The following is a 27,346-nucleotide window of genomic DNA, read 5'->3' on the forward strand; positions in this document are numbered from 1 at the left end:
TCTAAGATCCTATCCTTATCTAGGTTCTGCCAGTTTCTGTACCCCAGCGATCCTCTCCTCCTTTCCTTCTTCCACAGCTAGATGGAATTAGGAAGATTCCACGAACACATCACACGCTCTCGAGTCCCTGAAGTCCTGGGGTACACGTGGCATTGCTGAGTGGTACATACAGTCCCTGGATCTCCATTGTACTCGAATCCTGGCTGTGCCACTTTCTAACTGTGCTGCTCTGTTCTTCTATTTCTTTCTCTCTAGAGTGGTAATTAAATAGTAATTACTTGATAGTTCATGCATGTAAAAGGCTTAGAAACCTGCCTAGCATGCAGTGGCCACTATGTAATTCTTGTGGTTATTAGTTTCCTTATTCTGGAATACTCTACCACTCCTAGTTTTAACCCCATGATGCTTTCCTTACCTCTCATCTTAAATACCTTTTCGTCTGCTCCTTTTTTGGAAGGCAGGGGGTAGCTCCCCATCTAGATAGAGTTCTTTTTTGTTTTTTTGTTTTTTTTTACCCTATATTAACTTCTGCTTATCATACTGTTTGGCAGGGCATATTTTTATTTACCTACCTAACCCGACAAATTATAAATTTGTGAGCAAAGAGACTGTTTATCTTGCTCATAGTGAAACTGCAGCATTAACAACCTAAACCTAGCCAGAACACAGATTGGGACTTGAACCCACATGCCAGGACTCTAACCCAGCCTAAACCCAGACTGGGACTTGAACCCATGTTTTAAATTAGCACTCACCCCATGTCTGGACTTACTGAGGTTCAGGTTCTTTATGCCTCTGAGCAGAAGGAATTCAGCGACAGACAAAGTGATAGGCAAGAAATAGATTTATTAGGATAGGATGCTTGTGAGAGATGCAAGCAGGCAGGCAAGGAAGTTCTGCCCCAGGATCTGGTGGGCTACAGTTTTATCATCCAAGGGGAGTAGGGGTCAGAAAGACTACCTCTTCCTTTGTGGGAGTACTAACTCCTCCTTGGTATCTGGGAAGATATGTATTCAAATCAGCAGAAGGGTGGTCCTCAAACTCCAGCCCTTGGTCTGAATCTGAATGCAGACCTCATCCCATCCCCCACCCAATGACCTGGGGCAGTTCTTGCACTACCACTAGTCAAGCAAAACTTGTTCTGATGGCTTTTTTGAACAATTTAACTTACAGTGATCTCTCAAATTTCCCTAGATTTCCCTCTCTATCTATGATCCTTTATTGGGACTTCTACAACTACCTCTGCCTTCTCCATCCCTATCAATAGTGGTAATTCCAGTGCCCAGCACAATGCCTGACATATATGATAGATGACACTTTGTGACTAAACAATAAATAATTAATGATTTTATTAATAGCAATTGAACTTTAAAAAACAGTATGAGCATCCATAGAGGCACTCATGTACAACTGCACCATTAACAAACATTGGTGAATATGTGTGTGTTTGTATGTATCTGTTAGTGAAATGGATGCATATTATATCATTATAAAAAAAATATCCAAGGTCACCTCATATGTGCAAACAGCAATTAGGAAAGATTTTTTTTTCCTTTTTACAGCCACTCCTATAGTATATGGAAGTTCCTGGGCTAGAGGTCTAATCAGAGCTGCAGCTATTGGTCTATGCATGTAGACAGTCACAGTCACAGCAATGTGATAGCCAAGCCACATCTTCTACTCATGCCATAGCTTTTGGCAAAGCTGGATCCTTAACCCACTGAGTGAGACCAGGGATCAAACCCACATACTCAAGGAGACTATATCAGGTTCTTAACCTGCTGAACCGTGATGGGAACTCTAGGAAAGGCCTTTAAAGTAATATTTTTAAAGTCCAAAATACAGAAGTGAAGAAGCTTACTGTGTGAAAAGGACTTATACACACTACTGAATTCTCTTTTTATTGAAAACATTAAAAATGCTGTCAGGAAAGTTCCTTGCTACAGGTATTATTTATATATTACTTAGCTTTTATCCCATCTCTGAGGTGTTCTGCAGAACTCTATAGGATCAATTGATTAAATTTTTTTTGAATAAAAATAACATCTGAGAATTTCAGATGCTTACTGGTAATAGTAATGTATTAGGGTGGAAAAAGAAACTAAGTTTAGGGGCATAATATTGTCTCTCCAAGTTAAAGAAGTGTTATGCATGTGTGCATTAGTGTATGCACTCACGTAGACACACATCTGGTTTATTGAGAGCCCTCAATCTTTGAAGGTGTACCTCTGAAAAATATTAATTTCATTGTAACCATTTTCCAAATATGTCTTAACAATTCCTTTTCAATTCTGATCAGCAATACTGTAGTGACAGTGTAACCAGATTCCACAGCTGTTGTCGCTTGTTCTTATTCTAATAGTTCCTTTCTGATTCTAATGATTAAGCGTTGTTTATTTTAAAGCTTTAATCTTTTATCTGTTTCAAAACTCTACTCTTCCCCCTCTCAAGCACCTGTTACACCTGGCTGTGGTATGTACTTCACTCAAACTGATTTTTCTCTGCCCCTTTTATTTGGGCCACTAATTCTGGTATTAGAGCAAAGAGGAGGGAAACGGAAAAGACAAGGGGTTCCAATCTTAACTGCCATTTAGACTTGCAATCTAGCTCAGCGTCTTGTCTGTGGGCTCATCATAAATGAATGCTGGCTGCGCTGTAATGACAGGGCTCTCCCAGACTGCTTGTATGGGAGGTTTATCCTCCAGAGGAGAGCTGAAAGCTTCATTCCTCTGATACTCACCCCAGACTTGAGCAGTCCAAGTCAAGTCTCACTCACAATCTCACTTATATAGCACAAGCCACAGAGTATCCCAAGATTCATGATACATGAGGAACTGAGAATTCCAGTAGAATATTCCTGGACCCTGGCAACCCGACCAGCCAGGCCTTTTTGCCCTAATTCTACTATACAAGTGTTTCCCTTGTTTTGTTATTATTGCTCGACTTGTTATTTGTCATGCCTATGTTTTACTCTGCTCCCAGGTACAACACCGCTTCAAACCAACCCTTGGTTGCTATTGATACCTCTGCAAGTGTCTTTGGCTCTGGGTGGATAGCTTCATTGTTCATGCTATTAATTAATTGTTAAAAAATTGCCTCATGTTCTAAAATACTCTGAGAGGTTACTGACTAGCAAGTGCTTATTTAATAGATTCAATATTTTATGATACTCATTTTAATAAAGATCAAATTCATAAACTCAAGTTAGGATTTTCACTTATAGTGCTAGGTCAGTGGGAAGGCTTTTTGTAGATATCTGAGGATTTGGAAATCCCAGTCTAGAGAAGTCATCTGTAAGAGGGGAAAAAACTAGCCCATTCTTAAGTGCATTTTGGTAGAAGATTAAAAAAACAAGCAGTGGCCAATAAAAATAGAAACACATCAATCCAAATGGGAAAAAATACTTTAAAGTTGTATAAAACAATAGAAGGAAATTGAAGAAGGTACATAGCCCTTGAGTATTAAATTTCACCTCTGCCAATTGCTAGTTGTAGAACTTTCAGTATCTCACCTCAGCTCCTTGCAAAAGGGAAATAATTGTATTTGATTTGTTACCACACGGGGCTACATAAAATCAAATGACATATGAGAAAATACTCTGAAAACATCAAACTCTCTGCACATATAATTATTAATAATAATTTTTAGCACATTATATCAGAGCTCCGACTGTGTCTGAAGATGTTACACTTGTCTAATTTCTGCCTCCAGGTGTTGTGGTTTGTGAATGAAAAAATAAATACCTGAAACTCTTAACCAGGTGTCTAGCATATAATAAACACTAACTGATGACTTACCATTAGTACGCGGATGATTTGTAATTACTATTTAAGTGCCTAATTCCCATGATGGACCATGAATTCTTACCCAACGATAATCTATTTTACCATTAGCTAAAATACTAGAATATGGTAAAGACTTAATAGATAATCATTGAATTAGTTATCATTATTAATTGTATTAATAATAAAAAACTTAACATAAAATGAAAACATCAAGTATCACAATAGGGCAGTAAAGAAAGTAAAAATTCAGAAGCTGCCAGGTGCTGAACAGCTAAAACTGATGCAGAAACAAATATATGTTTTTTGTCAAGTTACAGGATTTTTCCATGAAATATATTTCTGTCTCATAAGTCCTTGCCCAGACCGCTGCAGTTGGCGTATGCTGTGCTGGCACGTGTGAAGAGCTTGCTGCAATAAAATTACAAGGGCTTCTGCCTATAAAATTTTATATACTGCAGACTTTGAATCTGCATTACTTTGCAGAGGCAGTAGATTTTTTTTCATAACTTGGTAGTAGTTAAGAAAAAGAACTTATGGAAAAAAATTAGTAAGTTCTTGAAATTGCCACTGTAAAAATGAATCTATAGGCTAAAGTCTTAAACACAAATCATTACAAAGGAAAAATTTATTACTTAAATAAAAGTGCTATAAATTAAGGGATTCTGCAGTATATAAAATCAGTGATTGTACACTGATCACGCTGCCTAAAGCTTTTCACTCACATGCAAGAGTAGAGCTAGGTCTTTAAAATATATGTATATGACATGTTTGATTACACTTTTGGAAAATCAGACTCATTGTCAAGCTGAGAATTTGTTTAAATTTCTGTCTTCTGATCAATGTTTTTCATTTTTTAATAAATTAAAACATAAAAACTCCAGCAGAACAAGTTTTGGTGTAATAAAAGCATGTCTTATAATGTTACACAAAAATAAATTGATGCTAAGCCATCTAGATTATTAGGCAAAGATGTGCCTATTGTGATCCAGAATCATTTGTATTTTATTGACCATTGCTCAGAGGGAAAAAAAAAAAAAAAAACACTCCATCTCTTTAATTATCTCCTCTGTTAAAGCTTAGTTCAGAGACCTAAAGCCACAAAGTGAGTGTAGTGAAGCAAGTTTCTTTACATGTTTTTGGGGACAGTTTTTATAATAGACATCTGAGACCATATTTGCTACTGCAAACATCGGTTCAGTGACTATCCTGATCCAAAGAGCAAGTACATGACTAACACTGGGACACCTTCTTCCATGTGAGCTGTCTTGAGGATGTTGACTTCCAAAACAACCAATCAAGTTTATGGCATTCATTTTTGTTTATTGCATGACTATTTTTGGGGGGTGGGATGTCCACATGTAAATCTGCATTGCTCTAGTTACTTTTGCAGTGAGGATATCTTAGTACTGATTCTTTCCTTTTTCAGACTCTTTTATTCAAAAATTCACCTAAACAAAGAGACCTCAAAGACCACATTAAAATCTAAACTACATTTTAAAAAAAAAAGGCTCCCTCAGTTGTTCCAGACTCTGTTGATTTATTCCTCAGAAATATGATGAGTTTGATGATTTAGGCATAAATGCTTATGTGTATATGAACGTGTGTGTATGTATATGTGTGTGATGTATGTGTGTGTGTGTGAAAACATTTTGTAGTGATTTTTATTTGTTGGTTCTTTTGGAAAAGGCATTTATTATCATCTGCATGATGAACTTGTAATTACCAAAAGTTTACATTTACTCAAAAATGTCTCACAAATGTATCAAACACTTTCCTAATTCTGATTTTGCTCCTTTTATTACTGAAACATGGATTTTCCTTATCACTCTCCCATAACCAGATTTCCAACTGTCATCTTCCTGCCACAGTACTTTGTTTCTCCTTCATGCTTTCATAGCCTTTTGTCTTTATATGTTTTTTAGTGCTTACACTTTCTTATTTCTATTATTGATATTTGGGTACATTTTGCCCACCTCCCACAGAAGAGGTATGGAATATACAAATAACTATTCAAGAAATTACATCATGGGCATGGAAGTTATAAAAATATTCAAGTCTGGTTGATTTTCTTATTTTCCAATTGATTTTTGAATGTATCTTCTCTAAAAAAAGAACTTAACTACCATGATTATCCAGTAATTTAACTTTTCATAAATATATAAGTTAAAACATAGGCTAAAAACATTAGGTAAAAACTGTGACACAGAGAGATTATGGAATCTAGAGATGGATGATTCTTAAGTCTGACTGAACAAAAGAATCACTTCAACATATATTTCAAAAATACCTATTCCTTAACGGTGGCCACCTAAATCCACTCTCAACACATCTTTTCCCCAAAACCATATATTCAGCAGTAAATGTAAAGAAAACCATATAAGATCAACCATAACAGCATTTCTAAGAGATGGTAAATAGCCTGAAGTTCAAATTATTTATCTGTTAAATAAATATAAAATTCCATCAGTGCTTTGGCCAGAGCTCTAGTGGATGCTCCAAGTTTGTGGATGTGGAGAATGGGAAGGAAAGTTTAAGAGACTCCATGAAAATGAAGAGAAGGGGAGGGGAGTGGACTTTGAGTACAGAGAAAATTATTTCTAGAAAGATAAAGTCCAAAAGAGCTAAATTCCTGAACAGAGTTTTGGGACATGGTAGTTCACTTTCTTGCAGAAAATAAAAAAATTACCCGGTGCCCAAAGGAGAAGAAATACAAATGAAATTTTAACATAGGGAATTGAAGAAAAGCATGTAAACAACCAAGAGATTGAAATTGAGATATATAACCTTTTTGTCTATATTCGTGATCAATCACTATTTCTCTAACCACTTGACTTTTATATCATCTTCTCTTTGTCTCTAGATAGATAGATAGATAGATAGATAGATAGATAGATAGATAGATAGAGGTAATTTGCTAAAAAAGATGAAACAGCCTAACTGTATACATTATAATTTAGCAAGACTTTGCAGTAATAAGGGGAAAAATAAATATTTCTATATATTGTGTGCTAAGCTGAAACAATTAACTCCAAGATATATCTTACTAAAACTATTAATCTTTAAAGTTCAATAAAAAATACCTTAGGGTCTCTAGGACAAAAGATCAAATTACTTATAATTATTTATAATAATAAGAATTGTAGACTGCTGTTGACTTCTGAAGAACAATGTACAAAGTAAGGACACAATAGAACAAAAATTTCAAGAAATCTAAGAAAAAGAAAGTATGAGTCAAGGATTTTATATCTAGGCAAACTTTTCTTCTTCAAGGATTAAAAATATAGAAAAATAAACATGCCAGAACCTAGGGGACACTATACACACAAGCTGTGTCTGCAGAATCTATTATATGATTAGTTCCATCCACTAAAATATAACTGGAAATATTTCTGCGAGAGAGCTGTCATTGAGCATTAATATATTTAATTCTAGAAGTAACTTTGAAATAAGGGTAAGGATATTAGTGGATGAATGGTATGCAAATATTGTAAGCTATGGCAAAGTAGAAAGTATTCAACTGTAAAATAAAAGGGGAAGGGAGAGGGGAAAGTGAAAATGGAATGAGATAATTAAATGTTGTGTAGTTAATAGATGTGAGTTAAAGGATGCCAACTAAAAATGAAAATTCAGACAGTAAAATGCCAAATAAGGGAGATAAAAAGGAGAAGGAACTCAGGATATAATTTCTTTGTCAATGTCATACATTACAAATATCATTCACATGATTAGTCGTGTGTATATTTGACTATATGACTTGTGTTTTCACTGTCATAATAGTGTCTTTTGATGATAAAAGTTCCTAATTTTATTGTAGTCCAATTAATTTTTTTTCTTTATTGTTAACACTTTTGTATCATATTTTAGAAATCTTTCCTTACCTTCCCTTTCACTTTTTGATCTACTTTCCACCTTACATCATGTATGATGTGAGGTAGGAGATAAAATACACACACAAAACACACACACACACACACACACACACACACACGAGTATGAGACTAATTCAATACAACATCTTGAAAAAGAAACTGAAATTTCCTCACTATTCTGCATTGCTTTTTTTATATATCAGGTGCACATATATGTGACAATTTATTTATGGATTCTTTATTTTATTCCATTGGTTTATTTGTGTATCCCTGTGCCAATATCATACTGCCTTAGTTACTGTAACTTTTTAGTAGGTCATGGTACCAGGTAGACTACTCTCCAGTTTTTTTCAATGTTATCTTGCCTAGCATAGGCAACTTGCATTTCTATATAAACTTTAATTTTTATGTATTTACGTAAACTTTATATAAATAAAGTTTGTCAGTTCTTACCAAAAACACCAGATATGGTTTTGATCAGTAGTGCATTGAGTCAGTACATTAATTTGGAAGAAAATTGACACTTTTAGAATTGTGTAATCTCCTTTCCTGTTATTTAATACTTAAAGGATCCTATATAGGTTCCTGATAATTGCCATTGTATATCTTCTCTTTCTCTCACTCTTTTTTTTCTTAGTATTTGCCAATTTTATTAATTGTTCAAATAAACATCTTACTTTGCTGATCTTCTTATTATACATTTGATTTCAACATTATTACTCCCTGCTTTTATTTTTATTATTTTACTCCATTTTTATTTTATTATTTTTTCTAATTTAGACGTGTCTTATTTGATTTTTCATCTTTCTTCTTTCCTAATACATGCACTTATTCATAGATTTTCTTTGATATATGGTTTAGCTCCATCCAGCAATTTTTTTGTGTTACATTTTCATTATTAATTTTATAAATTTTTCTAGTTTTCATTATGATTTTTTTTCCTTTAACCCTTAGATTATTTAGAAATGTATTGCCTATTTTCCATGTAATTGAGAATTTTTGCTTTTCTTCTATTAATGTAGGGCTTTAATTCACCATGTTCCAAAATATTGTTTTAATCCTTTATCACTTAGTATATAGAAATTTCATTTGTATATGAACATAAAATATACTCTACAGTTGCTGGATACAATCTTCCATAAGTTCACATAAGTAATGTTTTAATACTGATCAAATTTTCTCTATCTCTTTTGACTTTACTTGCTTGTTTTTCTTTCCTTGTTCTCTTAGGTAAGAGAGAAAGTGTTGAAAAATATTCTACTATTCTTCATTCTATTTCTATTAGTTTTGTTAGTATTTTTGCTTTATATACTTGAGAACATATTATCAAGAAATAATTTAGAATAAGTAACGTTTCTACTTAATGACCATTTTATGAAAGGTCCCTTATTTTTCTCTGAGAATGTCTTCTGCTTGAAGTCTACTTTCTGACTACAGTTTAGAATTGATATTGTGTAGATTTCATTTCATTGTTTTATTTTCAAGCTTTCCATGTTATTATATTTAGGTGTCTGTCTTGTAAGCTGTATATTGGTGTGTTTTGTTTTGTTCTTCTAGGCTGACAATTGTTGTCTTATAATTTTCTTTTTCTGTTCAATTTAAGTCCTCAAATATTTAGGTTTAAATCAACTGTTTTTCTGTTTTACGATTTGTTCCTTCCACTGTACTTTTTTCTTCTCTTTAAATACTTTCAAAGTATTTTTTTATCATTCCATATTTTCCCACTTCATGGTTTATCATGCATTGTTTTACTATTATTTTAGGGATAATTTAGAGCTTAAAACATGCATTCTTGACTTGTTAAAGCCCAATAAGCATTAATACCATTGCCTCATCCCAAACAATGTGAAAACTTTAGAACATTTTCTTTTCATTTACCATACCTGTATATATGGTAATCTAAGTGACATTGTTATTATTGTTCTATACAGTCATTATTCAAATAGATTTGCCCACCTATTTCTACATAGCTCTGTATTTCTTCCTGAACATTTTAGGATCATTTTCATTCTGTGTGAAGAAATTTCTTTAGTATTTTTTTGAGGGCCTGCTGGAATAAATTATCTTAGTTTCTGTCTAAAATATCTTTATCTGAATTCAATTTTTATTTTTTTAATTACTCAATGAATTTATTACATTTGTAGTTGTACAATGATCACAATCCAATTTTATAGGATATCTGAATTCAATTTTTAAATATAATTTTTTTTTCCCTGGGAGAGAATTTCTCGGAGATTCTTATTGCTTCCTTTGTTTTTGATCTCAACACTTTGATATACTTCTTGAACTTGCTCCTCTAAGCCAATAATAAACTAACATTCTCTTCTTTTTTACCATCTTTTTGCTTTTTAGGGCCACACCCTTTGGCATGTGGAAGTTCCTGTGTTAGGGGTCAAATGGGAGTCATAGCTGCTGGCCTGTGACATAGCCACAGCAACACCAGATCCGAGCCACATCTGCAACCTGCACTGCAGCTTGGGGCAGTGTCATATCCTTAACCCACTGAATGAGGCCAGGAATTGAACTCACATCCTCATAGATACTAGTCAGGTTCTTAACCCACTGAGCCACAACAGGAACTCCTAACATCCCCTTCTTTTAAAAAAAACTACAGAAATTTTCAGTTAGAAAAATTTGTTTTTCTAGCCCAATATTCTTCAAACTGTCTTTTAGCTCTCATGTGCACTGACTGTAATACACAGTAAGATTAATTTCCTTTTCCCGGCTCAAAAGGGTTGTTACTGTTTTGGTGATTCTATAGGGCTCTGATGTGTGTTCTTGGAAACTCTAACTATCAGCAGACCCATAGGTAAGGGAATATGTGGGCTCTCTTCCTGTAGCCAGTAATGGAGAGAGTGAGGACTGCTGCTTTTCTACAGGGAAGTCTTATTTATGTATGTATTTATTTATTTTTTATGCTGTACAGCATGGGGACCAAGTTACACATACATGTATACATGCTTTTTCCTCCCATTGTTGTGTTGCAATGTAAGTAAACAGACATAGTTCTCAATGCTACACAGCAGGATCTCATTGTAAATCCATTCCAAGAGCAATAGTTTTCATCTATTAACCCAAAGCTCTGGATCCCTCCCACTCCCTCCCCTTCCCCCTGGGCAGCCACAAGTCTATTCTCCAAGTCTATGATTTTTCTTTTCTGTGGAAATGTTCATTTGTGCTATATACTAGATTCCAGTTATAAGTGATATCATACGGTATTCATCTTTCTGACTTATTTCACTCAGTATGAGAGTCTCTAGTTCCATCCATGTTGCTGCAAATGGCATTATGTCATTCTTTTTTATGGTTGAGTAGTATTCCATTGTGTATATATACCACATCTTCCTAATCCAATCGTCTGTCAATGGACATTTGGGTTATTTCCATATCTTGGCTATTGTGAACAGAGCTGCAATGCACATGCGGGTGCATGTGTCTTTTTTAAGGAAAGTTTTATCCAGATATATGCCCAAGAGTGGGATTGCTGGGTCATATGGTAGTTCTCTGTATAGATTTCTAAGGTATCTCCATACTGTTCTCCATAGTGGCTGTACCAGCTTACATTCCCACCAACAGTGCAGGAAGGTTCCCTTTTCTCCACACCCCCTCCAGCACTTGTTATTTGTGGACTTTTTAATGATGGCCATTCTGACTGGTGTGAAGTGGTATCTCATGGTAGTTTTGATTTGCATTTCTCTAATTATCAGGAATGTTGAGCCTTTTTTTTTTTTTTTTTTTTGTCTTTTTGCCTTTACTTGAGCCACTCCTGTGGCATATGGAGGTTCCCAGGCTCGGGGTCTAATCGGAGATGTAGCCTCCAGCCTATACCAGAGCCACAGCAACACAGAATCCGAGCCGCGTCTGCAACCCATACCACAGCTCACGGCAAGGCCGGATCCTTTACCCACTGAGCAAGGCCAGGGATCGAACCCGCAACCTCATGGTTCCTAGTCGGATTTGTTAACCACTGTGCCACGACGGGAACTCCAAGAGCATTTTTTCATGTGTTTCTTGGCCATCTGTATGTCTTCCTTGGAGAATGGCCTATTCAGGTCTTTTGCCCATTTTTCCACTGGGTGGTTGGCTTTTTTGCTGTTGAATTGTATAAATTGCTTGTATATCCTAGAGATTAAGCCCTTGTCCATTGCATCATTTGAAACTATTTTCTCCCATTCTGTAAGTTGTCTTTTTGTTTTCTTTTTGGTTTCCATTGCTGTGCTAAAGCTTGTCACTCTACAGGAAAATCTTATATTCTCCCAGCTCAGAAAACTGGAGGGCTCACTCATTGGTTCATATTCTTCTTGGTAGCCTGGGGCAAATATCAACCCTCATCTCAGCCAGCCAACCTCTTCCTCAGATCCTGAAACCACAGATCAGACACTGGCCTGCCTCACTTAGCCCAAAGGCAAGTAATCCTCACACCAATTATTTCTACCTAGATTTCCACATAACTCAGAACCTCAGAAACCATTTTACTAAGGAGCTGTGTTAAGGTCATCAACTTCCTAGACTCCTCCACAGTTATTTACATAAGTAGAGCTTGAAGGTTAATGCACTTACATCTACAATTCAAATTTCAAATTCTGCACTTTTTTTAATGCACACCATTATAAGTTGGGTATTATAACTGACCTCCCAGATGGGGAATTGCACCCCAAAACTCCTCAACTCATAGCTACTAAATATTATATTAGGAAGGTCAATAAGACACCATTCAGTGTATTGAAACTATAATTTACTAAGTAATTAGATGCCTGACAATACACTATTCTTTGTAAAAACAATAAAAACAAAGTTTTGAAGTTATTTTCTATTTTTTTTAATTGTTATTTCCCCGATACAATTTCTTTTTCTAATGTACAGCATGGTGACCCAGTTATACATACATGTACACATTCTATTTTCTCACATTATCATGCTCCATCGTAAGTGACTAGACATAGTTACCAGCGCTACACAGCAGGATCTCATTGCTAATCCATTCCAAAGGCACGCTCCCAATCCACTCCACACCCTCCCCCTCCCCCTTGGCAACAGCAAGTCTATTCTCCAAGTTTCTAGATTGTTAAGTTGCTATCTATCCAACTTTGTGTCATAGTTCTCATCTTATGTCACATCTTAAAGGTCAAGAGCAGAAGGCACGCATTGGATTTTCACAATGCTCACTTAGCCATACTTTATGGGCTATAGCTCATTCTACTAGCTCAAGTTACATAGTAGTTACTTCTTGGTGTTCTTCATTGGGCTTTATGAAATGGAATACTACATTTTTGTGGCTCAGGGATAATTGATACCACCAGAGACACAGATTATAGGGAATATAAGATTCCACTGACTTTATGTACAGGTACATTTCTCATAAAATAGATTTAGTTACTTGAAAAAGTCTTAATAATATGCCTTGATGTAACATATTGTATTTCTACAAAAGTAAAAGTAGAATCAGGTGCTAGTTCAATCCTGTAACACAAGCTATACTCCTAGTATTGTTTGCATCAATCCTTATGCCAGTGTTTAATATTCAGAAATAGATCTTTGGTCAGCTTTGCATATAACTTTGAATAATCTTCTAGCTACTTATGTTTTTTTTTTTCAGGATTTCCAGAGCTATACAATAAATTTAAACTGATTTTTTATTGGTTATTAAACGGCTTATCTGTTTTATAAATCATCAATGGATTCAGGCTGTAATATATTCACCATAGTTATTCTTTCCTTACTTGAAGAATTCATAATTTATATGGATATGTAAAAGAAATCAGAAAAGTAGTAATGTATAATAAATCAAAATAATGGAAAAATCTAGTAGAAATTTATTGAGAAAAAATCTTAGAATATTTCTAATCAACTAAATAATACAAAATTTATTTGAACATGAATTGTTTACAAAGTCTTGTAACAGGTGAGATAGAGATAAATAACATAGTGTAATCCTACTTTCAAGGAGTTTAATATGAAGAAAGGGGTCAGTCATGAAAACTATGTGTAATAGGTAGAAAGATAAAAGTTCTAAGTAGATATGTAGTTAGTAAAATGATTCCATCCTCAAATAATATGGGGAAACATGATTTTTTTGGCCACTCAAAAACACATTCATACATTAAAAAACTCTTATAGCAAGGAAAAAATCTGTTGCCTTATTCATTAACTTCACTGATCATAGAATCATTGTCGCAAGGTATTTTTTTATTCCAAGACACTTACTAATGACCCTTGGAAAACTACAATTTTATGGAACATTTATTTGCGGAATCATTATACCTAGGGAAAGTAATTAAATTGAATAAATCCTGATTGTGGGACCACAACAATATCATAGAGTCAGTGGTTTAGGACATGCAAAAATTAGAAGAATATTTCAAAGGTGAATCTATAAATAGGGACCACATATAAAAATATGGAGTAAATAAATGCTTCAAGCTTTAATAGTCACTTTAGCAGGTACTAGAAGCAACATTTCCGAAATAAGGAATAAATATGTACTTCTGGCAATTTTTGAAGAGTAATATTGTTATTAGATTAAAAAATTATTGATATGTGTGTGTTTGTGTATACACAGCACTCAAAACATAAATAGGTATAAGACTTGCTTTTGACATAAAAGAGGAAATAGCCTCTAAGTAATGTTGCTACATAGAAAATAGTAATAATTCAATTTCAATTTTAATGAAATAAAATGTTGATCAACAAAAACTTTAGGAGTTCCCATCGTGGCTCAGTGGTTAATGAATACAACTAGGAACCATGAGGTTGTGGGTTCAATCCCTGGCCTCGCTTAGTGGGTTAAGGATCTGGCGTTGCCATGAGCTGTGGTGTATGTTGCAGACGCAGCTCGGATCCTGTGCTATGGCTCTGGTGTAGGCAGGCGGCTAAGTCTCCGATTAGACCTCCAGCCTGGGAACCTCCATATGCTGTAGGTGCGGGCCCAGGAAAGACAAAAAACAAACAAACAAAAAATTACAATGCTAAATTGGATCATTCACTTACTTATTCAACACATTTATTCGGTATAAACATGGCAGGTAAATTTTGAGAGTTAGAGATACCTAACTCAGCCAAAATAAAAAATTCCTCCCTTCATCGAGCTGAGAATTCTATTTATCTTTTAATCAAATAATGTAGAAATTAATGTAAAATTACAGTACCTGGTTCAAAAGGTACCAACTTTGCTAACAGTGTTTTAAAAGAAGAGATATTTGGGAGTTCCCTGATGGCCTGCTGGTTAAGAATTCCATGTGGTCACTGCTACGGCTTGGGTTTCATCCCTGGCCCAGGAATTTTCACACTTCCACATGCTGTGGGTGCTGCCAAAAAAAAGAAAAAAAAAAAAAAGGAAGAGATGCTCGAGTTGAAAAGATGAGCAGGAGTTGACAAGGGAAGATCATGAAATGAAGAGTGTCAGGCAGAGGGCACAAAGGCCTAGTGGCATGTGAAACATGATGCCGTCAAGGACTGAGTAAAGACCAGTGGGTCCAGGACAGTAGAGAGGAGCAGACACTCTGAACACATAATGCCCAAATTAGTAGTTGACACAAAAGTGATTTTATATTGTAGATCTAAATACCAATATGTTGACAGGATTTTGATAGACTAGATTGTCCCTTTGGTTTAAATAACTCTGATACCGATGCTTTTTGGAAATGAATAATATTTGACAAATGAAAGTTGAGTTTAGCTGAATAGATATTTCTTGAGTCAGGTTGTAAAGGTAGGAAAGTGAATATGATACAATCCCTGTTGTTGAAGAAGACAGACGCATAAATAACTGTTTGTACCTAAGATCCCGCAAAGGCATTCAGAGTGAGATGAAGCCTGAGCTGACATATGATGAATAAACAGGCAGGACTCAAATCTGGTATAAGGGATCATCAAGACAGTAGGAACTGCATAAGCAGATATGCGAGGCCTGGGAAATAATGTTGCCAAGAACCCTAAGTAGTTTAGTGTTATTACTACAATGTAAAATGTAAGAAGGGAAGAAAAGGGAGAGGAAGCCAGAGGTAAATAATAGTAGATAAATAAATAAATAAAATATTATATCGCAATAAGGCTCTATATAAACCATTCTGAGGGACTAGAATTTTTAGATCAGGGATTGAAAGCTAGGACCAGGAGGCCTAATTTTGGTTTATTGCTACTCTTTGATAAAGTTTTATTAGAAAACAGCCAAATCTATTTGTTTAGTGTTGTTTATGGTTTTTTTCACACTTCAATGATAGAGTTGTGTAGTTTGCTACAGAGACTATATGGCCCACAAAGGCAAAATTTATTATCTAGCCTTTTGCCAAAAAAAATTGGCTGACCCTTTCTATAATGGGTCATATACATTTTTCAAGCAAGAAAGTTTTGCTTGAATTTTATTTTAATTGAAATATATAGGTACCATTTTTGAGTCCCTAAAACACGTTAGGCATCAGAATGGATGATTTACACATATTCATTGTATTTCAACTACCTTACTCGGTAGATATCAAAATCTCCCATCTTAATGATGTGAATACTGAGATTTAGGAAGGTTAAGTAACTTGCAACAAGGCCCAATAATTTTGACATTTTATAATCAGATTTAAACTCTATCTTACTCAAAAACATGTTTTCCTGCAGTCCAGCAGCAGATTGGAAAAACAAAGACCAAAATGAAGTCTGGTTATTAAAAATTTGTTGTAGGAATCTCATCAAGCCATTATCTGAATAAGAATTAAATGGAAGGATGACAGAGATAAATTCATTAATTTAGTATGAAAAAGAAGCAGAATTTCTAGACAGAATTATTGATAGATTAGGCAACTGGGTAAGGGAAAAGGAGTTGGAAATAACTTCTGGTTTCTGGTTTGGGTAGTTAGTTTTTTGTGGGTTGATTTTGGCCATGCCCATGGCATATGGAAGTTCCAGGGTCAAGGATCAAACCCATGCCACAGCAGTGAACTGAGCCACAGTAGTGACAATACTGGATCCTTGATCCTCTATACCACCTGGGAATACCATTTGGGTAATTAGAATGATGATGGATTCATTTATAGAGATGGACAAGACAGAAAGCAGATCCACAGGTGAGATAGAAATGATAAGTGACGGTTTGTACAGTGTGCATATACCAATTCCTATAACTTTATACAATTTATTTGATTTCCCTATGCTTCTGTTTAATCTTCCCTCAGATGGCAATTTGTAACAAAGCTTGTGGGAATGTCATGAGGATTAAATGAGTTGATATTGAGAAGATTTTTAAATAATGCTTGTAAATGATAAGCACCAAATAGATGTTAGCATTTTTATATTGTTTTTTATTAGCATTCAAATAGGATTTTTCTACATAATTTTTGACTACTCAATACACTAATGTTTATTAGTGAAAGAACTGAAAGAACCCCCAATGGAAAGATTTGAACAATACAATAGAGACGAGACAAATCTGCAGAGAATGCCAAATAATTTATGGAGATACCTGCCCTTAAGGGCAGGATGTGAATCAAAACTCTCTACAGTTTGATTGTGGGCTATTCCAATTACTTTCTTTCAAAGGGTATGAAAGGGAGGTGGGGGGGAAGGTACCATGTTGGAGAACCTGAAAGTACTGTCTCAGTCCATTGATCCAGTTCAACATCAACAATACATTATGTTGATACTATGTACCCTTGATGTGATGTGATGAGAATGCCACCTTTTCTCCATGGTCTTCCTCCCAAAACCATAAACCCAAGCTAATCATGAGAAAAACAGCAAGCACATCCAAATCATTCTACAAAATACCTTGTCAGTACTCCTGAAAACTATCAAACATGGAAAATAAGGAGTAGCTGAGAAATTGTCGCAGCCCAAGAGCAGCCTAAGAAGATGTGATGAATAATGTTAATATGGTATCCCATGTGGGATCCTGGAACAGAAAACAGACATTAGTAAAAACTAAGGAAATCTGAATAAATATGAACTTTAGTAATGATAAAGCAATATTGATTCATGTATTCTGACACATGTACCTAACTGACTGTAAGGTATCAATAATAGGAGAAACTGGAAACAGGATATATAGAACTCCCTGTACTATATAATTCTTCAAAAAACCTAAAACTATTCTAAAATAGTTTTAAAAAGAGAACAACCAGTTACATTAAGTAAAATAGCAATCGTGAGTACATTCATTATAATCTAACATTCTCCTTTTATACTGACCAAGTACTCTTATGGTAATCTTTAACTATTCAACTCATTTACTTTTCTTAAAAATCAAAAAAGACAATTGAATATTAATGATCATCAGCATTGTTTCACAGAATATTTTTTGACTTCATGCACAGGGCATTTATATTTTCATTATTTTTTATACTTCTGGGATGAAGTTGCTGTATTGGGTTTTTACTGCATAATTCCTTTTCTCTTAGATTACTGTTGTAGTAGCCACTGAAATTGAGGCACTTTCTAAAGTATGTTACTTTTTCAGCAATTAATCAGATAAAATAAAGGAGAAGAAACTTCAAGTATAATTTTTATAATTTGATTCTTTAAAACAGTCAGGTAAAGGGAAAACTATAAAGGGCAAATGTACCCTTTAAGTCCCTGGTATCACTTTTTAAATAAATTATATTTATGTTGAGTGCATAAATGTGTTATCATGAATATTCACAATACAGCCAGCTTATTCATCTCCATGGGTCAAATGCACTTACCAACTGTAGTTTTCCATTGATGAGGTGAAAGAGGACATTTTTAACATTAACACCACATGCATATTCACATACTATACATTAACACCTCTAAAATGCCTTTTCTATACCAATTATTCCCTTTGAACACATTGTTTTAGTAATTGCATGGTGTTTTTCCTGACAAACTAACAGTTTCATCTTGTTTTATTTATACAAAAGTGTCTTTACAATGAACAAATTAAAATAGTTTATTACATTCTTCTACATGTTATGAGTAGAAAAATAGAGAAATGAAATTGCTGATTCTTGGGATACTACAGTCAAGACAATGATGAAATTATTCTGTATGGCAAAGCAGTGAATTTTTTAATCTCAGCTGGATGTTCATTAAAATTAAGTTGTATAAACAGTGTCTAAAGAATAAGAACCCAAAAATATATACAAAAATGCTTGAAACAGTGTTGAAGAGAATTTCTAAAGGAGAAACTACTGTTGTGAGCAAAAAAACAAAAACAAAATTAAAGCAATAGTTTTTCTTCTGAGTCAAATGCAAAGAGAACTTAATAAGGACATGAAATTACTGAGAAAGTTTGATTTCTCTTTAGTCAAGAGAAAAAAGTTGTTCACTTTTCTTCTCACCAAGTTTTGGATTTGTATAATAAAATATTTCTTGAGTGGTTGCTGATGATTCCCTTATAAAATCTCTTTATCTCTCTAAGCAAGACCTTTTAAATTTGGGATTTTCGTTTAAAAATTCATTTTCAAATTGACTCAGAGAACTAAAATTTGAGGTAAAATGTATTATCTAAAAGTATTTTAATTATATTTAATATTAAATTGTGCTTCTCATGTATTAAAATTAAAGTTCAGGGAACCGTTTTAAAACAATCTAAAAGCATATATTACAATTGGAGAGATTTCATGTCTAGAGTAAAAAAAAAATACTTATTTTAAATTTGTTCTAAAATTTTATTTTTTATTTATTTATTTATTTTGTCTTTTTAAGGCCACACCTGCAGCATATGGAGGTTTCCAGGCTAGGGGTCTATTCGGGAGCTGTAGCTGCCAGCCTACAGCACAGCCACAGCAATGTGGGATCTGAACCTCATCTGAGACCTACACCATAGCTCACAGCAATGATGGATCTTTAACCCACTGAGCTGAGTGAAGCCAGGGATCAAACCTGCATCTTCATGGATACTAGTCGGGTTCTTTAACCACTGAGTCACAATAGCATCGCCTGTCCTCAAATTTTATACATTGGACTTTTGGGGTAAGATTTTAGGATTCCTTTATGGATAAAAATGAGACCTGTTTCTAGTTGCAAAAGTCAGTGAATGATAATATTCTCATTTTTCTCATCTGTAAAATGGAATCATTATAATTGTTGGAAATAATGCAAGTAATGTATTCAGCACAATATCGAATATAAATAGCCGAATTTTAAAATCTCTCCTTTTAAGAATGCGTCCACTTCATCTAAGTAGAAAGTTCAAGTACATTTACTGTGGTTAGAATTGTAAAATCCAGTTGGAGAACTTTAAGCAACTTACTATCCATTTCCTATAGAATTACATGCCCACCTTGTAAGGAGCCCACCATTGTTTTCTTTTGGTTATCCTGATGTGGCCTTTAGTGTTCTTTTCCACAAATCCAGCTCCTCCATCTCTAGTTGTTTCACATAATGCTTTTTTCTTGGCTCATATGTCACAGAAGTCTATGATTGCTTCATAACAGTTAGGAATTGAACTTCCTTCCAATCCAAAATGAACACATTCTCAATCCCTAGCAATATGGGCTGTCGCATATTGGCTAGAGGACTGAATATGTAAATGCATGAATAAATGATTATTCTACCTACTACCAAATTGATTATCTTATTTGCCTCCATTCTTTCAGAGGGATAGCCAGGAAAAAAATGCAGCACTACTAAATCTTACCAAAGTGAATAAAACCAATCTAAAAGATTACCTGATTTACCCTGAGAAAAACATGTTTTTCCTTTCTTTATTATATTTATTTAAAAATACATTGTTTTAGTAGCACAAGCATTCCTTCCTTGAGACTGAATGCTAAAGTTTGTGATGTGGGAAGCAAAATGAGTAACATCTCAAACTAAAATATTAGGTAACTTCCATTTAAAAATGTTTTTATCGTTTATTTATACATATATTTTTTTTCTACTGTACAGCATGGTCACCCAGTTACACTTACATGTATACACTTATGTCTGCCATATAATATATGGCACAAAGGAACCTTTCCACAGAAAAGAAAGTCATGGACTTGGAGAATAGACTTCTGGTTGCCAGGGGGGAAGGGGAGGGAATGGGAGGGACTGGGAGCTTGGGGTAAATAGATGCAGAATGTTGCCTTCAGGATGGATTAGCAATGTGATCCTGCTGTGTAGCACTGGGAACTCTGTCCAGTCACTTATGATGGAACATGTAATGTGAGAAAAATATATATATACCATTTAAAACTTTATCTATGATACACAACTTGCCATGTGAAAGTGAGTTTTCTGATCTGAAGTATGAAATGCAAAATTTATGAAACATAAACACACATAGTAAAATCAGAGATCAGCGTTTTATTTATTGAAATTCTAATCAATGCAGAATACTTACAAAATTACGTTTTAGCCAGTATAAGTTTGTGTGAACTTACATATGATTTTTTTAATGTCTCTCATTTTTATTTCACTTAGCTGCAAAAGTTAGAAAGATACTAGAATGGCTGATGAAAAGATCAAATAGCTTTGTAGGCTTGTTTCTTTTTTCTTCTTATGCTTTTCTAAAATAATCAAATACCCAGTGTTGGCTTAGAATGCAATAATTGGTGGCTCAGCAATTGTAAAATTTGTATAATGAAGCAGAAATAATAGGTGAATTCATTCTGTGTTACATGGTTACTATCCTTGTCCTATCTACTCAGGAAGTAGGATAACAATCATCTGCTATTTTTCAGGTTATATTGAGGCAGACTTTGCCAAAGATAGAGGATGGAATGGTTCGAGGGTAATCATTTAAAAAGGTTAGATTGATTGATTGAAGTACAGTTGATTTACAATATTATATTAGTTTCAGGTACCCAACATACTGATTCAATATTTTTATAGATTGTAGTCCCTTTAACATTATTATAAATGTTGGCTACATTCCCCATGCTATGTAATACATACTTGTAGTTTATTTATTTTATATATAGTAGTTTGTATCATGCTGATGTCATGGTTTAAAGCCTCATGTAGGACACTGATGGACTTGGTGGTGGTGGTCTGGTCATCAGCTGTGTCCCTTTGCTGTTTAACTTGATCTTGCTGATGTTAAGGAATGTGTTCAAGGATTTTTTTTTGCAAGAGAGCAAATGTAATTTACTGTGCAATGCAGTAAGTCCTTGTTGCTTATCTATTTTATGTATAGTAGCTTGTATATGTTAATCTCATTTTCCTACTTAATTCCTCTCTCTTTCCCTCTCCCCTTTGGTAACCATAAGTTTGGTTTCTATGTCTGTGAGTCTGTTTCTGTTTTATATACAGATTCATTTGTATTATTTTAGATTCCACATAGAAATGATACCATATAGTATGTGTCTTTCTCTGTGTGACTTATTTCACTAAGCATAATACTGTCTGGTCCAGCAACATTGTTGCAAATGGCATAATGCCATTCTTTATTATGGCCAATTAATATTCCATTATATATACATACCATGTCTTCTTAAGCTAGCCATCCATTGATAGGCATTTGGGTTGTTTCCATGGCTAGGCTGTTGTAAATAGTGCTGCTATGAACATTGAGGTACATATATCATTTAGACTTTTTGTATTTTCGAGTTTTCATATTTTTTGAGTATATACTCAGGAGTGGGATTTCTGGATCATATGGAAGCTCTATTTTTAGTTTTCTAAGGAAGGAACCTCCATACTATTCTCCATAGTGGCTGTGCTAATTTACATTCCCGCCAACAGTGTAGGAGGGTTGCTTTTTCTCCATACCCTGTCCAGCATGTATTACTTGTAGACCTTTTGATGATAATTGTTCTGTCTGGTATGAGGTGATATCTCATTGTGGTTTTGAATTGCATTTCTCTAATAATTAACAATGTTAAGCATCTTCTTATGTGCCTATTGGCCACTGTATTTGGCTATTTGGGGATCTTTTGTGGCTCTATACAAATCTGTTCTAGTTCTTTGAAAAGTGTCATGGGTATTTTGATTGGGATTACATGAAGTCTGTAGATTGCTTTGGGTAATATGGACATTTTAACAATATTAATTCTTCCAATCTTTATCCAATAAAGATACACCATTTTTTGCATCTTCTTCAATTTCCTTTGTCAGTGTTTTATAGTTTTCAGAGTATAGAGCAGTTCACCTCCTTAGTCATGTTTATTTTTAGTTTTTTTTCTTTTTCATGCAATTTTAAATTGGATTGTTTTCTTGCTTTCTCTTTCTGATAATTCATTATTAATGTGTAGAAAAGCAACAGAGTCTGTATGTTAATCCTTCAATTTTAGTGAATTCATTTCTTTTAGTAGTTTTTTGGAAAGAAACTTTAGAACTTTCTATATACAGTATGTCATCTGCAAAAAGGGACAGTTTTACTTCTTCCTTTAAGATTTAAATGTCTTATATTTTTTTATTGTCTGATTGCTGTGTCTAGGAATTAACAGTACTATACTAAATAGAAGTGGCAAAATTGGGGATCCTTGTCATGTTCCTGATTTTAAAGGAAAAGCTTCACCACTGAGTATGATGTTACCTGTGGGTTTCCCATAAATAGTCTTTAATATTTTAAGATATAGTCCCTCTATACCAATATTGATTAGAGGTTTTATTATGAATAGATGATTTTTTCTGCATCCATTGATATGATCATGTGATTTTTAATTCTTCCTCTTGTTAATATGGTTTGTAGATGCTAAACCATTCTTATACCTCTTTATTAAATCTAACTTGATTATGGTGTATGATTAATCTTATATATTGTTGAAATTCAGGTTACTAATATTTTGTTGAGGTTTTTGCATCCATATCCATTAGAAATATTGGCCTGTAATTTTTTTTTGTGGCATCTTTGTCTGTTTTTGATATGAGGGTAATGGTGGTCTCATAGAATGAATTTGGGAGCATCCCCTTCTCTTCAATTTCTTGGAATAGATTGAGAAGGATGGGTGTTAATATTTCTTCATAAGTCTGGTAAAATTTCCATATGAGGCCATCTAGTTATTGGTGGTTTTGGTTGCTGGGAATTTTTTTTTTTTTTTTTTTTTTTTTGTCTTTTGTCTTTTTAGGGCCGCACCCATGGCATATGGAGGTTCCCAGGCTAGGGGTCTAATCAGAGCTGTTGCTGCTGGCCTACACCAGAGCCACCACAGTGCCAGATCCGAGCCGCATCTGCGACCTACACCACAGCTCACAGCAATGCCGGATCCTTAACCCACTGAGCAAGGCCAGGGATCAAACCCACAACCTCATTGTTCCTAGTTAGATTTATTTCACTGCACCACGACAGGAACTCCATGTTGGGAATTTTTTAAATTACAAATTCAATTACAAATTCAATTACAAATTCAATTTTGCTACCTTTGATTGGTCTTTCAGATTGTCTGTTTTTTCCCTGATTCAATCTTGGAAGGCTGTATGTTTCTAGAAATGTAAGCATTTGTTCTAAGTTGTCAAATTTGTTGGTATATAACTGTCTGTAGTATTCTTATGATTTTTTTGTATCTCTGTGATATTGGTTGTAATATCTCCTCTCTCATTCATTATTTTGTTTACTTGGGCGCTCTCTATATTTTTCTTGAAGAGCCTGACTAAAGGCTTATCAATTTTATTTATCTTAAAAAAAAAAAGCTCTTGGTTTTATTGATCTTTTCTATTCCTTTCTTTTTGTTGTTATTGTTGTTTTTGTTTGTTTGTTTTGGTCTGTTTATTTCCTATCTGATCTTTACTATTTCCTTGCTTGATTTCCATTTTTCTCTCTTCCAGATTACCTATGTATTCCTCTGTATCACCTAGTCTGCTGTTAATTTCTTCTTGTATGTTTTTCATTCCAGTATTCTTCAGCTCTGATTGGGTCTGTTTTATATTTTCTAATTCTTTGTAAATATTCTCATGTTCATCTATTCTTTCCCCAAGTTCAATTAGCATTCTTATAACTGATGCTTTGAATTCTTTATCTAGTAAGTTATTTATCTCTGTCATTAGTTATTTTTTTAAGTTTTTTCCTTGTTCTCTTTCACTTGAAATAAATTCCTCTGTCTTCTCATTTTGCTTAACTTACTCTGTCTCTATGAAATTCAGTGAAACAGTTACCTCCTGCTTGAAGTGGTATCTTAGGTGGGTGCATCCCTATGTAGTCTGTTTGTGTCCAGTAGCTTTGGTGGCAAAGCTGGATCTGAAGTAAGCAGGAGTCATATCTTCCTTCAGTGAATCCTAGAAGTTATCCCTTTGGTGGGAGATGGAAGGGCTACAAGCAGAGCCAGGTATGAGCCAAGGCTTCTCCTATGCTCAGTGGCTGACATCACCCATTTGAGAGGCAGGGTTGGGTCCCAAGGTGCTGGTGCAGAAACCCTGAGGTTTGGGTCTGAGCTGGTTCCATTCCCTCTATTTACTGGAAAGTAGGTTCTTGTGTCATTGTAGAAAGAACTCACTTGACTTTTGTGTCTTATCTGAAAGCAAAGCAAGAATGTTTTCAGTGATAGTACACTCATGAGGGGAGAGCAGACTCATTTGAGTAGTTTCTCTGAGTTTATTTGGAAAGCTAGGTTATATGGGTGTAAAACTGAGTGAGCAGAATTATCATTGGAAAGGGAAGGGTTTGTGGTGATATTTCCTGATTTTCATCCCAGTTCCACCATCCTGAGGGGAAGAAGGGCTTTTGTACTTATTTAGTCTTGATTAGAAATGTCATGTCATTGGTACACGATGGGTACTTTTTAACTGTAAGACTAATTTTACTGTAATGAGGACCTAATGAGCAAAAGGTTACATTTAGACTCTAGAGATTCCCCACCTTTTCCCACTTTTCTTTGTCTACTTGCCTAGGACCCCTATCACCTCAAGATGTATGACTTCCTGTCACCCTGGAGGTTCCTGCTTTACTTTGTTTGCCCAAGGACCCTGGCCATTAACAAGATGTATGATTTCCTGCCATTTGGCCAGTGCCTCCCTTTCTCTGCTCATATTTAGATATTTGCCTTTACAGCACTCTTAAGTGTGTGCTCTCCCCACTCCCAGCATCACCCCAAAGGGAGCAAGACTGGAGCAAGAGGGGCTGGAGTGGTCACTGGGGCCAGATCCAGGTGGGTGCACACTGGGATGATCCCAACACACCAGTCGGCCTTCCAGATTACTTCCAATCTGCCCCAGCAATGGCCTCCTCCATCCCATTCTGATGTATGTAGGGCTGGGTCTGAGATGTCTCTGTCCCCACAACTGTTCACTGTCTTTGGCAGCAGCAGCCTTCACCATAGTGTAGAGTGGTGCTGTGGAACAAGAGGGGCTGGATCAGGTGCTGGGGCCATTTCGAAAAACCAGCAAGAGTCCAGGTAGTCTCAGTCTGTTTCCTCTGCCTTGTTTTAGAAGCATGCAAGCATGTGCTTGCTCTTCATAAATAGTCCAATTTTGTAACAATACCCCACCAGTCCCAATGGTCTTTAAACCAGCCAAGAGGACTTGTCTTCCTGGTGTCGGCCCCCTAGGGCTGGATGCCCAATATGTAGTTAAAGCTGCTCACTCCTTTGAGATGATCTGAGCCCAAGTAATTTCCCTCCTCTTCTGTATCCCCTCCTAGGGTTATGGGTCTTTCCCTGATCTCTTCTCTTCCCTTTCTGTCTGACTTTGCGGATATTTCTTACTGCCTTGGTTATTTTCTTCCTTCTAATCTTTCTGCCACTCTCCAGTTTGTTTTCAATGAGAATTGTTCCATATATAGATGTATTATTTATGTGTTCAAAGTTGTCAGGGTGAGCAGTTGAGGGGGTTCAGCATTCTCCTACTCCAACACCTTGATTTTCTCACTCAAAAAAGTTTTCTAATCCTCCCCTTTGGACACCCCTAAAAAAATTGTGTATGTGACATCTTTCAGATTCCATGGGAGGGTGAAGGGAGGAAAGCATACAGAGTGGTTACTGGGGAGGTCACTAATAGCAACTTTGATGACACCAAATTAAAAATTGAGTAAGCTGTGAAATGCCTATTAAAATATTAATTTAGCTTATCATTTTGAAATATATGTGTTTATTCACACATATGTTTTGCTTAGGTTACAAATATTTGTAAATGTGTATCTCTACACTGAGTCATGGGCATATAGAAAGGAAAAAGGAAAGTCCTTATCTACTCCAATAGGTAAATATAACAAACATACAAAATGCAATCAAATAAAGGACAAAAAATGCCAGTGAACTTCAGGAGTGAATGAAGAATAGAAGGGAGAGCAAAGAACAAGGGTAACTTGAGAAGTCATCACACCAAGCTGAGTTTTCAGAAAAAAAAAGTAGTTATTTTTATATGCTATATTTAGATATAACAGTCTATTTCTCAGAAGATGTTAGAAAATAAACAACTCTTCCAGAGTAAGCAAAGCAGAATTAATTAATATTGAACATATACTCATTCTTAATATCCAACTATTTTCAAGGTGAAATTTTTAGAAATTTGTATTAGAAATTTGTGTTAGAAATGTATTATAAATTTGTAATGAAACAAAACAAAACTAATTGTATGTGTGAAGAATAAAGCATTCTAGGAGTTCCTACTGTGGCACAACGGAATAGGTGGTGTCTCTGAAGCACTGGGATGCCCTTTTGATCCTGGGCTTGGCACAGGGGTATTTAAGGATTTGGTATAATGGGGCAAAGTTTGCAGCTGTGGCTCAGATCTAATCCATAACCCAGGAACTCCATATGCCCTGGGCAGCCAAAAAAAAAAAAAAAAAGAATAAAGCAGTCCAAATTTGAATTCATATTATAAATCTGTAGGTAATATTTGATCTATTCTGCTTTAAATATGCATGTATAGATCTTAGACATCTTTAAA

At 35.0% G+C, this 27,346-nt stretch overlaps 1 protein-coding gene across 15 annotated transcripts in view; it reads left to right on the plus strand.

Moving 5' to 3' along the window:
* Positions 1-27,346, plus strand: part of CNTN5 (contactin 5) — a 1,211,165-nt gene that overhangs the window by 644,342 nt on the left and 539,477 nt on the right. The gene's annotated exons all lie outside the window — the stretch shown is intronic.

The sequence above is a fragment of the Sus scrofa genome, chromosome 9 (assembly GCF_054392235.1).
Source record: "Sus scrofa isolate SSC_HxYL_T2T_F1_AM1 chromosome 9, Sscrofa_HxYL_maternal_Yorkshire_Landrace_v2.0, whole genome shotgun sequence".
Taxonomy (NCBI): Eukaryota; Metazoa; Chordata; class Mammalia; order Artiodactyla; family Suidae; genus Sus; species Sus scrofa.